The sequence below is a fragment of the Myiozetetes cayanensis genome, unplaced genomic scaffold (assembly GCF_022539395.1).
Source record: "Myiozetetes cayanensis isolate MyiCay16 unplaced genomic scaffold, myiCay2020 scf151, whole genome shotgun sequence".
Taxonomy (NCBI): domain Eukaryota; kingdom Metazoa; phylum Chordata; class Aves; order Passeriformes; family Tyrannidae; genus Myiozetetes; species Myiozetetes cayanensis.
In genome coordinates, this window is record NW_026087171.1 from 12,129 (window position 1) to 23,807 (window position 11,679).

Consider the following 11,679-nt stretch of genomic DNA (forward strand, 5'->3'; position numbering starts at 1 on the left):
CAAACGACCCAGGCCAGTAGAAGTTATTGGAACAGTACAGAAGATTGGTCCAGGTGGGATTGTGGAATGCTACACCTAAAGCAGTGAATTGGGCTGCCTTGTACAACACAAGGCAAGGATGGGACGAGACCCCCACGGCATTCTTAGACAGACTTAGAGCTGCCAGGAGAAAATACTCTACCCTGGATCCATCATCAGAGACAGGTAAACAACAACTGGGGGGGTTGTTAATGGGACAAAGTAACCCTGATATTAGAAAAAGGTTACAGAAAAATGATTATCCTTCCAATAAAGATTTAGAGGTGTTAACAAATGAAGCCTGGAAAGTGCACAACAACAGGGAGAAAAGACAAGATAGAAATCTTACGAAGGTTGTGGTTGCTGCTTTAATTCTGAATTCAAATATTGGGGGTGGTGGCAGAGGGCAGGCAATGTGAGGAAGAGGGGGCTCACCTTTTCAACAAGCAAGAGTGGGACAAAATCCATGTGCCTGTTGCATGCAGGAGGGACACTGGAAATGGGATTGCCCCACATTGGCAAATGGGAACCCAGGAGGAGCTGTCATTGCTCATCAGAGCAGAGAATGAGGGGGACTGGTGAGTCATTCCCTAGCAGACCCACTGGTTAAACTGGAGCAAGGGGAAGGTGAAAAAGAATTAGACTTTCGGATCGACACTGGAGCCACATTTTCCGTTCTAAGCGAAGAACTAGTGCCTAAAAGTGATAAATTTGTTCAAGCTGTGGGAGCAACAGACCTATCAGAAAAAGTTTTCTTTCTGAAACTCTCCAGTACAACGTTGGGAAAAAATGGGAATTCATCAATTTTTAGATCTGCCTAATTCCCCAAAGCCTCTGTTGGGTAGAGATTTGTTGGAAAACCTGGGAACTGTGATTAAGTTTGAAAAAGGTAAACTTGAATTTCAGGTAAACAAAGAACAACTAATAGCAGTCCTGAGTTTGGTCCTGAGCTGCATAAAGCCAGAGCAAAACAATCAAAATATCAGTCAAATTTTAGATGGAGTCTATTCCTTGGGATGGGGTACAGATGCACCTGGTACATCAAAAAAGGCAACTCCTATTCAGATAGAATTATTACCAGGAGCAAAGCCAGCAGTCAGGAAACAATATCCATTGAGGTTAGGAGGCAGAAAAGGAATTGAACAAAGAAGTGAAAACTTTTTGAAGTTGGGACTTCTAATAGAGTGTGAATCAGACTTTAACACCCCAATCCTCCCAGTTAAGAAACCAAGTGGAACTTATAGATTAGTTCAGGATTTAAGGGGAATAAATGAGATAACTAAAACCTTATACCCCGTGGTAGCAAATCCCTATACACTTCTAACAAAATTGAGAGAGAATTTGATTGTATTCACAGTGTTAGATTTAAAAGATGCCTTTTTCTGTCTACCCCTAGCTCAGGAAAGTCAGAAGATTTTTGCTGTGGAGTGGGAATCTGTCCATAGTGGGAGAAAGATGCAATGAAGTTGGACAGCCTTACCACAGAAATTTAAAAATAGTCCCCCTTTGTTCAGTGACCAGCCAGTCAAAGAGCTGGAACAATGGCAGCAGCCACCGGCGGATGGCGTTCTGCTACAATATGGAGATGACTTGTTAATAGCGACCGGAACAGAAGAAGTGAGTGTGCAGTGGACAATCTCTCTTTTAAACTCCTTGGGTTTAAATGGTTCCTGAGTTTGCCGACAGAAAGCACGGCTGGTGCAAGAGAAAGTGGTGTACCTGGGGTATGAAGTCTCTGGTGGACAATGTTCCCTGGGAACAGCAAGAAAGGAAGCATCTGCCAGACACCCAGCCCAGAAACAGGCAGAGATCTCCAAGACTTTCTAGGAATGACAGGTTGGTGTCGTTTATGGATCTATCAGTAGTGAGTACTTGTAAAGCCTTTCTAGGACCTGCTGAAAAGAACCCAAAAGAACATCATGTGGAGCCCTGAGACAGACGAGGCCTTCAAAGGCCTGAAGCGGGAGCTCAGGAGGGCTCCGGCATTGGCTTCGCCTGACGGGACGAAGCCCCTTTGGTTGTTGTGCCATGAACGTCAAGGAATGGCTTTGGAGGTCTTGGGCCACCAAGCAGGGCCATCCAGGAGGGCTGTGCTTGACTGCAAACAGTGGGATGGAGTCAGCAAGGGATGGTCCACCTGTCTGACAGCAGTGGCTGTAGCAGTCATGGACCACTGTCCTAGTGATGTCACTGATGTCCTCAATGATGTCACCACTGTGCCTGTGATGTCACTGCTGTCCCTGTGATGTCAGCGATGTCCCTGTGATGTCACCAAAAACCTGTGATGTCACTGGTATACAGTGATGTCACTGCTGTCCCCAGGGGTGGTCCCTGTGTCCCCAGTGATTTTGCAGCTGTTCCATGTGATGTCATCATTCTCGCCAGTGATGTCACTGTTCCCAATGATGTCACTGAAGTCCCTGTGATGTCACCACTGATCCAAGAGGTGGCACCATGTCCCTGTGATGTCACCAGACCCCTGTGATGTCACCGCTGTCTCTTAGATGGCACTGCTATCCCCAGGGGTGTTACCCCTGTCCCTGTGATGTCACCGCTGTCCCCAGTGATGCCACCAGACCCCTGTGATGTCACTGGTCTCCAATGATGTCACCAAAGTCCCTGTGACATAACTGCTGTCCCTGTGATGTCACTGGTGTTTATTGATGTCAATACTGTCCCCACGGGTGTTACCACTGTCCCCTGTGATGTCACCGCTGTCCCCAGGGTGTCACCCATGCCCTGTGGTAGACACCTATGTCTCTGAGATGTCACTGGTCCTCAGTGATGTCATCACTGTCCCCTGTGATTCCAGTGGTGTCCCAGAGGTGGTCCCCATGTCCCCAATGATGTCACTGCTGTCCCCACTGATGTCACTGATGTCCCTGTGACATCACAACTGTCCCTTTGTTGTCATCAGTCCCCTGTGACGTCACTGGCCCTCACTGATGTCACTGCTGTCCCTGTGATGTCACCACTGTCCCCAGCAGTGCCAGCATGTTCCTGTGATGTCACTGGCATCTCCATGTTTTCACCAGACCTCTGTAAGGTCACTGATGTCCTTGTGACATCACGGCTGTCCGTTTGTTGCCACCAGTCCCCTTTAATGTCATTGGAGGAGGAAAGAAGAGTGGAAACGGCTCTCAAGTTATCATTTACCTCTGACAGGAAATATTGTCTTAGTCGAGGGGTTGCTTTCTGTTAGAGAAATGTAGAGCTCATGATTCTTGGTGTCCTCTGCAGGGACCATCCCAGACACTGAACTCCTCCCTCAGCTCCCATCTTGATCCTTTAGATGAATGTGGAACCAGCCAGCTCATGCAAATCTGCCCAACTGTTTGACATGGGTTCTTAGAGGGGAGACCAGAGAAGGCGTGATGGGGAGAGGAAGCAGTGAGCAGGATATGCCATTCCAGCCCAGTGAGATCCCAGCTGATGAACCTCCTCATGTCCTGGTGGTGGCAGCTGGGCAGCCTTGGCCCTGATGCTGAGGGTCACTGAGTGTGTGAGGAGGGAATCCTTCCCCATTGGTGGCTGTGCCTGCCTGGGAGCAGGACCAGTTGCCTGGGAGGAGAAAGGCACAGGCTGAGAGCCTGCAGCTCCCGCAGGTACTGCACACCCTTAGACACTGTGGGGATCCCAGGTACACCATCTGTCAACTGTGGGGATCAAGAAATGAATGCCCTGCCCAGTTGTGGTTCTGGAGAGAGCTCAACCCCATGCCCCTTCCACATTCCCATTACGGAGGATTTCCTAGACAAGAATTTTCCCACCCATGTGGCTCCATCCCACATCTGCTTTTTCCCCTGTTTGACACCACCCCAAGCCCAGTTTTTGTGTGGTTTGTGGTTCCAGGTGGATCACTCTGATGCCTAAAGCATTTCAGCACCTCCCAGGTGTTACACTCTGCCCTGAACCCCTTGGGAAGCGTTGAAAATCACCCCCTTTTCTTCAGAGTCCCATGGGGGTTGAAGGAAGCAATCATCCTGCTGCCTTCCCCAAAGCAGCTCTGCCCATCACTGCTGCACGTCTGATCCACACAGCCTGTGTCCTGCCTTGTGCCCAGGACATGCCCTGTCCTGCCCCTCTCAGCAGCACTCCAGTGCTCCTCCCTCCCAGACATATTTTGTCCACATTGGGACCCACCCTTGTTCCAGGCTCAGCCATTCCCCTCTGGATCTGGATCCTGTGCTGTCTCCTCAGAGTGCTCACGGGCTGTGCTGCCATTGCCCTGCTCTGCTTTGCTCAGTCCCTGCTCTCTCCTCACACACAACCCTGTGGAACTTCACAGAATTACACCCAATATTCCAAGTTGGAAGGGACCCACAAGGATCATCCTGTACCAAAAATCCCCCTCAAAAAAAAGGAAACAGTCCGGTATTCCTCTCTTTTTGGCGCAATTCCAATCCCGGTCAGCAGGGGCCGCTGTTTGATCACCAGAGGAGCAGAGCCTGCAGGGGCTCCCTGGCAGGGGCGATTTTGGCCCCCCACACCAAGGGGGATGTTTCTGCCTCATCCAAGGAGAAGGGTCAGGCAAAATGTCCCCCAAGAGCGACTCTCTGTCTCCAGGAGTTTTAACAAAAACCTGCTGCACGGGGTTCATGTGGGGACATCAAACCCAGCCCACATGGGAATATGCAGACCTCTTCTTTTCTAAAACTTTAAGGCAAACCTCTACCTACCAACTGATAACAATTTTGGTGCAGGAACAGATGTGACCCTATGACCTCACGTGGTATTTTAATGCTCCAATGGCATGGGCCTTTCACGGTCAGGCCTGGGCTAAAAATTACTTTTGACTGGGATTTACACACAGCTTCCTTTGGACACAGGGCATGGAGATGTCTTCACTCAAGGGCTCACGTCTCCATTTCCAATCCAGGGAAGAGATTTGATCTGGATTTATCAGACATTGTCAATACATGTGCCAGTCACAAAGATGCTTTGGGATCAAGGAATCCAGAACACATTTCTGATGGGCCTGGGCCTGGTGGAAGGGCTGGGTGTGGCCATGTTGGCATGGCCAGGGCTTGTGAGGAGGGGTTACCCTGCCAAACCAAGAGAGACCAAGAACACCCCCTAACATGACATTTGCAATGGCACGTGTTCCATCCCATCCACACAAGAGTCAGTCAGGATGTATAAAACAGGACAAAGCAGATGCCTCCACAGAATCTCGGGTTGCCATTCCCTTGGGATATGGAAGACAGGTGGGATGGCATTCTGGGGTAGTGAGGCATTAGTTCTTTGGTGGCCAGGGACCTTTCCAGAATGGAGAGGATTGGTCGTGACGTAACAAAGGGGCCAATGGCACACAGGTGGGCCTGCACTCTGGGGGAGTGGGACTTGTATTCTTTGGTTACCAGGGGCCATTCAGGAATGGAGAAGATAGGCCATGGCATCACAAAAAGGCCCAGGGCACACAGGTGGGGCTCCACTGTGGGGATGTAGGGCACTGGTTCTTTGGTTGCCAACATCCATAGTCGAATGGAGGGGATATGCCCTGACATCACAAATGGGCACATGATTTGGGCTACACTGTGGCATGTGAGCCGTTGGTTCCTTGGTTTCCAGAGGCCATTGTGGAATGGAGAGGATTGGCTGTGAAATCAGAATGGGGCCAAAGACACATGGGTTGGGCTGTACTCTGGGTGGGATGCGTTGGTTCTGTGGTTTTCAGGGGCCAATCCAGAATGGAGAGGAAAGGCTGTGACATCACAAAGACTCCCATGGTAGACATGTTGGGCTACATTCTTGGAGTGTGAGGCATTGGTTCTTTTGTGTGCAGGGGCCATTCTGGAATAGAGATGATTGGTTGTAAAATCACAACTAGGTCAATGGCAAAAAGGAAAGGCTGCAATGTGGGGGTGTGGTGCATTGGTTCTTGGTTTTCAGGCATCATTCTGGAAGGGAAAGGGTAAGCCATGACATCACAAAGTCAACCATAGAACAGTCTTGGGGCTGCAGTGAGGGGGTGAGCACTGCAGCACCACTCAGAAAAGAAAGCCCTGAGCCTCTGAAGTTGCTGTGCCACTCTTGGCACTGCAAAAAGAGCAAGAGCTTTGTGTGTGGGCACCTTTGTCTGGGAGGTGTCTTCGTCCGTACTGAACCCTAGACTTAAAAAATACTCTCAATCTGAACCCAATGCTAAACCCTAACCCTAACCCTAACGCTTACTCTAACCAAAACTTTACCTAAACCCTAATCATAACCTAACCTTAACCCTAGCTGTAACCCTAACCCTAACCTTGTCTGTAACCCTAACCATAAGCATAGCCCCTAACACTGATCATAACCCTGACTCACCATCTATCTGGTTCACTTGTTGCACCACTCTGGGCACTACTGGAGGAGCAAGAGCTGTGTATGCAGGCACCTTGGGCTGGGAGGTATCTTCGTCCGTACTGAACCATAAACTTAAACTTAAAAAAAATCTAAACCTGAACCTAATGCTAAACCCTCAACCCTAATCGCAACCCTATCCCTTATTCTAACCCAAATGTTACCTAACCCCTAACCCTAACCTAACACTAACCCTAACCATAACCCTAAACTTAAACCTAACCATAACCAAAACATCACCTAAAACCTAACCTTAACCCTATCCCTTTCTCCAACCCAACCATTACCTAAGCCCTAACTCTAACTTAAACCTAACTTTAAACCTAACCCTAACCCTTACACTAACCCTCACCTTTAATCATAGCCCCCAACACTTACCTTAACCCTGACTCACCATCTACCCAGTGCAGTTGGGGTGCCTCTCTCAGCACTATATAAAGAGGAAGAGCTTTCTGTGCGAGCCCCTTTGGTCAGGGAGTTTTCTTCATCCTTATGGAATTTTGGCTGTCAGACAGCAGTTTCAGCCCAGCGTCCCTACAAGCGAACGACTGGCATTGCACCTTGGAAAGAAAGCCCTGAGCCTCTGTCTCTCCAGTGCAGTTGTTGTGTCATGCTCAGCACTACACAAAGAGCAAGAGCCTTCTCTGCAGGCACCTTTGGACTGTGAGGGATCTTAGACAGCACTGAACCCTAGACCTAACCTTAAAAAAACCCAACCAAACCTGAACCTAATGCTAAACCCTAAACCCAAACCGTACCCCTATCCCTTACTTTAACCAAAACATTACCAAAAACCTAACCCTTAACTAATCCTTACCCCAAATCCTAACCCTAACCCCTAAACTTGAACCCTAACCCCAAAACCAAAGCCTAAATGTAAGCCTAAGCCTAACCCAAAACCCTTACCCCCTAACCCTAGTCCTAACCCTTAATCCTAACCCAAACCAAACCCCTAAACCCTAAACCTTAACACTAACCCCTAACCTGTAACCCTAACCCTAAAACCTATGCCTAAACCTAAGACTAACCCTAACCTTAAACCCTAACCCTATTGAAAGGGACATTGGTGACATCACTGGGGACGAGTGTCATCACAGGAGACTGGTGAAAATAGAGAGACAGCTGTGATGTCACAGGGACATCAGTGACATCACATGGGACATCAGTGACATCACAAGTACATGGTTGACATCAAAGAGACATCAGTGACATCACTGGGGATATTGGTGTCATCACAGGGACATGGGTGACATCACTGGGTACCAGTGACATCACAGGGGACTGTGCAAAAGAAAGGGACAGGCGTGGTATCACAGGGACATCAGTGACATCATATGGGACATGGGTGATTTCACAAGGACAGGGGTGACATCACAGGAACATCAGTGACTTTACAGGGACACCAGTGACTTGATCAGGGACATTGTTGACATCACAGGGGACAGTGGTGACATCACAGGGACAGTGGTGACATCATTGGGGACCAGTGACATCACAGGGGATTGATGACAAGAAAGGAAAAGCCATGATGTCACAGGGACATTGGTGACATCACAGGGATATCAGTGCCACTGCTGGGGACAGTGGTGACATCACAGAGTGACATCATTAAAGACCAGTGACATCACAGATGGCTGATGACAATGAAAGGATGACTGTGATGTCACAGACACAACAGTGATGTCATAGGGGTCTGGTGACATCACAGGGACATCGGTGACATCATGGGAACATGGTGTCACCCCTGGGGACAGTGGTGACATCACAAGAAAAGCAGTGACATAATTGGAGACATCTGTGACATGACTGGGGACATCGGTGACATCACAAGGCCACATGTGACATCACAGAGACACCAGTGACATTATTAGTGACACTGGTGGCATCACAAGGGGATAGTGGTGACATCACAGGGTCATTGGTGACATCACTGGGACCAGTGACCTCACAGGGGACTGCTGACAACAAAGGGACAACTGTGATGTCATAGGGCTCTCCGTGACATCAGAGGGGATCGTGGTGACATCACAGAGACACCAGTGACATTATCGGGGGCATTGGTGCCATCACAGGGGACAGTGGTGACATCACAGAGACAGCAGGGACCTCACTGGGGACCAGTGACATCAGAGTGAAAACAGAGGGACAGCAGTGATGTCACAGGGACATCGGTGACATTAGAGAAGGTGGAGATGACAAGACAGAGACACTAGTGATATCATTGGGGACATTGGTGACATCACAAGGAAGAGTGGTGACATCACACAGGAACCTGTGAAATCATACGCAACTGTTGTCAACAAATGGAAAACCATGATGTCACAAGGGCATCAGTGACATCACAGGGACATTGCTGATGTCACGGGGACATGGTGCTACTGTTGGGGACAGTGGTGACATCACAGAGACAGCAATGGCATCATTGGGGACAAAAATAACACTGGGGACTGGTGACAACAAAGGGAAAGCTGTGATGTCACAGGGCCATTGGTGACATCACAGGGGATCTGGATAACAACACACAGACACCAGTGATATCATGGGGAACATTGGTGACATCACAGGGGACATTGGTGACATCACGGGGACAGCAGTGACATCATTGTGGACCAGTGACATCATAGAAGACTGGTGAAAACAAAGGGGGAGCTGTGATCTCCCAAGGACATCAGTGAAATCACAGGGGACATCGGTGACTTCAGAAGGAAAGGAGTGACATCGCAGAGACACCAGTGATGTCATTGGTGACACTGGTGACAACAAAGGGACAGCTGTGATATAACGTGGATGTTGGCAGAGGAGCTTCCAGAACAAACTGCACACAAATCAGGATGATTTACGCAAATGTTCCACTTTATTTACATAACCCAACCTCTTATATACTTTCACTGCCCCCCGGGGCGTGATCACTTTCAAACTATTGGTTATTTGCTGTAACCCACGAATCGAGCATGCATTACTGACACACTTCCTATTGGGTGCACATAGATGTCCATTGATATGAAGACATTTTTTTTCTCCTAAAACTCCTCCTTATTTTTGCCACAGATTTCTCTTTGTTTACATTCCTGCAGTCCGTTATCACTGCTCCTGTATCTTTCCACTGCCTGCAAAGAGGCTTCTGGCTATGTCAGGGGCAGGCCTAACTGAGGCCAATTAGCATGGCTGATCCATAGTGTGTCCTTTTTCAGCTCAGCACTCCACAAGTCTGATCCCCCAAATGGAATAAGAATGAAGACCCCTCCCAGACAAAAGGTGCCAGCACAAGAAGATCTCTTTGCGCCTGGAGTGCCAAGAGTGGCTTACCAATTGCACAGGAGAGATGGAGGGGAAGGACTTCTTAACTGGGTGGAACTTCATTTGTTTGGTGTCAGAACACTTTCCCTGGTATTGTCAGTCTTAGACCTCAAATGGAATAAGAATGAAGGTTCCTTCCGAACAAAAAGTGCCAGCACAGTGTAACAGGGTGAGTTCAAAAGAATGCCGAGATTGAAAACCAAGACACTGCCGAAAGCTCAACAATAAACCCAATATTTATTACAAAAAGTGGCCAAGTAAATGGGAATCCGAGAGACAGGAAAGGAGAGGAGTGAACTGAGCCCTCAGTGAAACCCCCACTCACTCAGGTGCATTTTATGAGGTTGTCTTACCGACCCCAGGATAACCAGAATTCCCCCAGCAGAGGCTGCATCCTCGGAGGGTCAGCAGGCTCACAAAGATAGCGGCGTCCCTGAAGAAGGCAACGTTGTCCTTCCTGTGAAGCTTGAGAGCCCCGAGCACGAGCCACCTGCATTTTTATCCAAAGAGGCGGTGACATCTCCCTGGGCCGGTCTGGCAGCACCGCCCAGCCAGAGGCCCTCGGTCCCTCCCCCGTTCTGTGAGTGTCCCCCTTCAGCCATGCGGGAGAACGTGGGGATTCCCCTCGCACTTGCGCTGTTTCACTCAAGGGGTCTGATCTATTTGGGTCTGGGGGCTTTCCTTCATCCTCTCCTCTTCAGTTTCTCCTTCAAATGTCCTCTACAGACAACCAGCCAATCACAGAACACCAATTAAAACAGTTTACACAAGAAACTGTCTCTCCAAGGATGAAGTTCCCGTTTATCAGTGAACTTGGGAGGCAAAGAAGAAAACTTTTGCAGGTGGCTGGGCCAAACACAGACCAACAAATATCAACAATCCCTGATACACCTGCCCTGATTTCTGTGTTGAAGATACTTCTTCAGCCCTTCTCTGGAGCTGCAGGGGCAGTGCCTGTGTGCAGAGCTGGAGGGAAGAGACTCCCAGCACAGCAGCACAGCCAGGGACAAGGGCACTTGTTCTTTCCACATCTGGGCTTTGGGAAAGGCTGGGGAAGGTTGGGAAAGGTGTTAACAGGGTGGTTTGGCCTGAGGTGTTAAACCTGGGAGCGGGTCTATCTTCCCAATTCCCAAGAGAAGAGATGGCAGAAAGCTGCCCTGCAGGTTGTATTTGAAGGAAGAGGAACAGAGACCGAGGGTAAGGGGTTTCTTTCCTGGAGGGCAGGGCTGTCGTTCTCTTGCAGGAGCCCCACGCTGGAATTGTCAGTCCGACTGCCAAATTGGAATCTGAAAAGATTCCTGCCAGACAAAAGGTATCAGGACAGAAAGCTCTTGCTGCCCATGGGGTGCCCAGGGTGGCCCACCAACTGCACCTGAAACCCAAAGGTTACAGGTTTTCTTTTCTGGGGGAAAGGCCGTGACTTCCCAAAGAGTCCCATGGCAGATGGGTGGGGCTGCACTGTGGGGGTGTGGGGCGTTGGTTCTTTGGTTTCCAGGCTATTCCAGAATGGAGAGGACGGGCTGGGACATCCTAAAGGGGCACATGGGTGGGGCTGCATTCTGACCTTGTGGGGTGTTGGTTCTTTGGTTGCCAAGGGCTATTCCAGAACGGAGAGGGTGGGCTGTGACATCACAAAAGGGCCTCAAGCACATGGGTTGGTTTACTGGGTGAACCCTGGCTGGATTTCAAACACCCACTAAAAGCTACTACCTCCCCCTTCCTCTGCAACTTCACAGAGGAGAGGAAAAAAACAGCTGAGGATTCCTGAGTAAAGATAATGGTGGGGAGAAAGTCACTTACTAACGGGCAAAACAGACTCAAAGTAGGGATAGTACTTAAATTTACTACTAACATGATAAAAGCCAAAGAGTGAGAAATAAAACAGTCTGAAACCCACCTTCCCTACACCCCTCCTTCCTTTTCAGTTCTCCTCCCAGCGGTGCAGGGGGATGGGAATGGGGGTTACAGTCAGTTGTTGTTTCTGTCACTGCTCAGGAAGAGAAGTTGGATCCTTCCCTGCTCCTG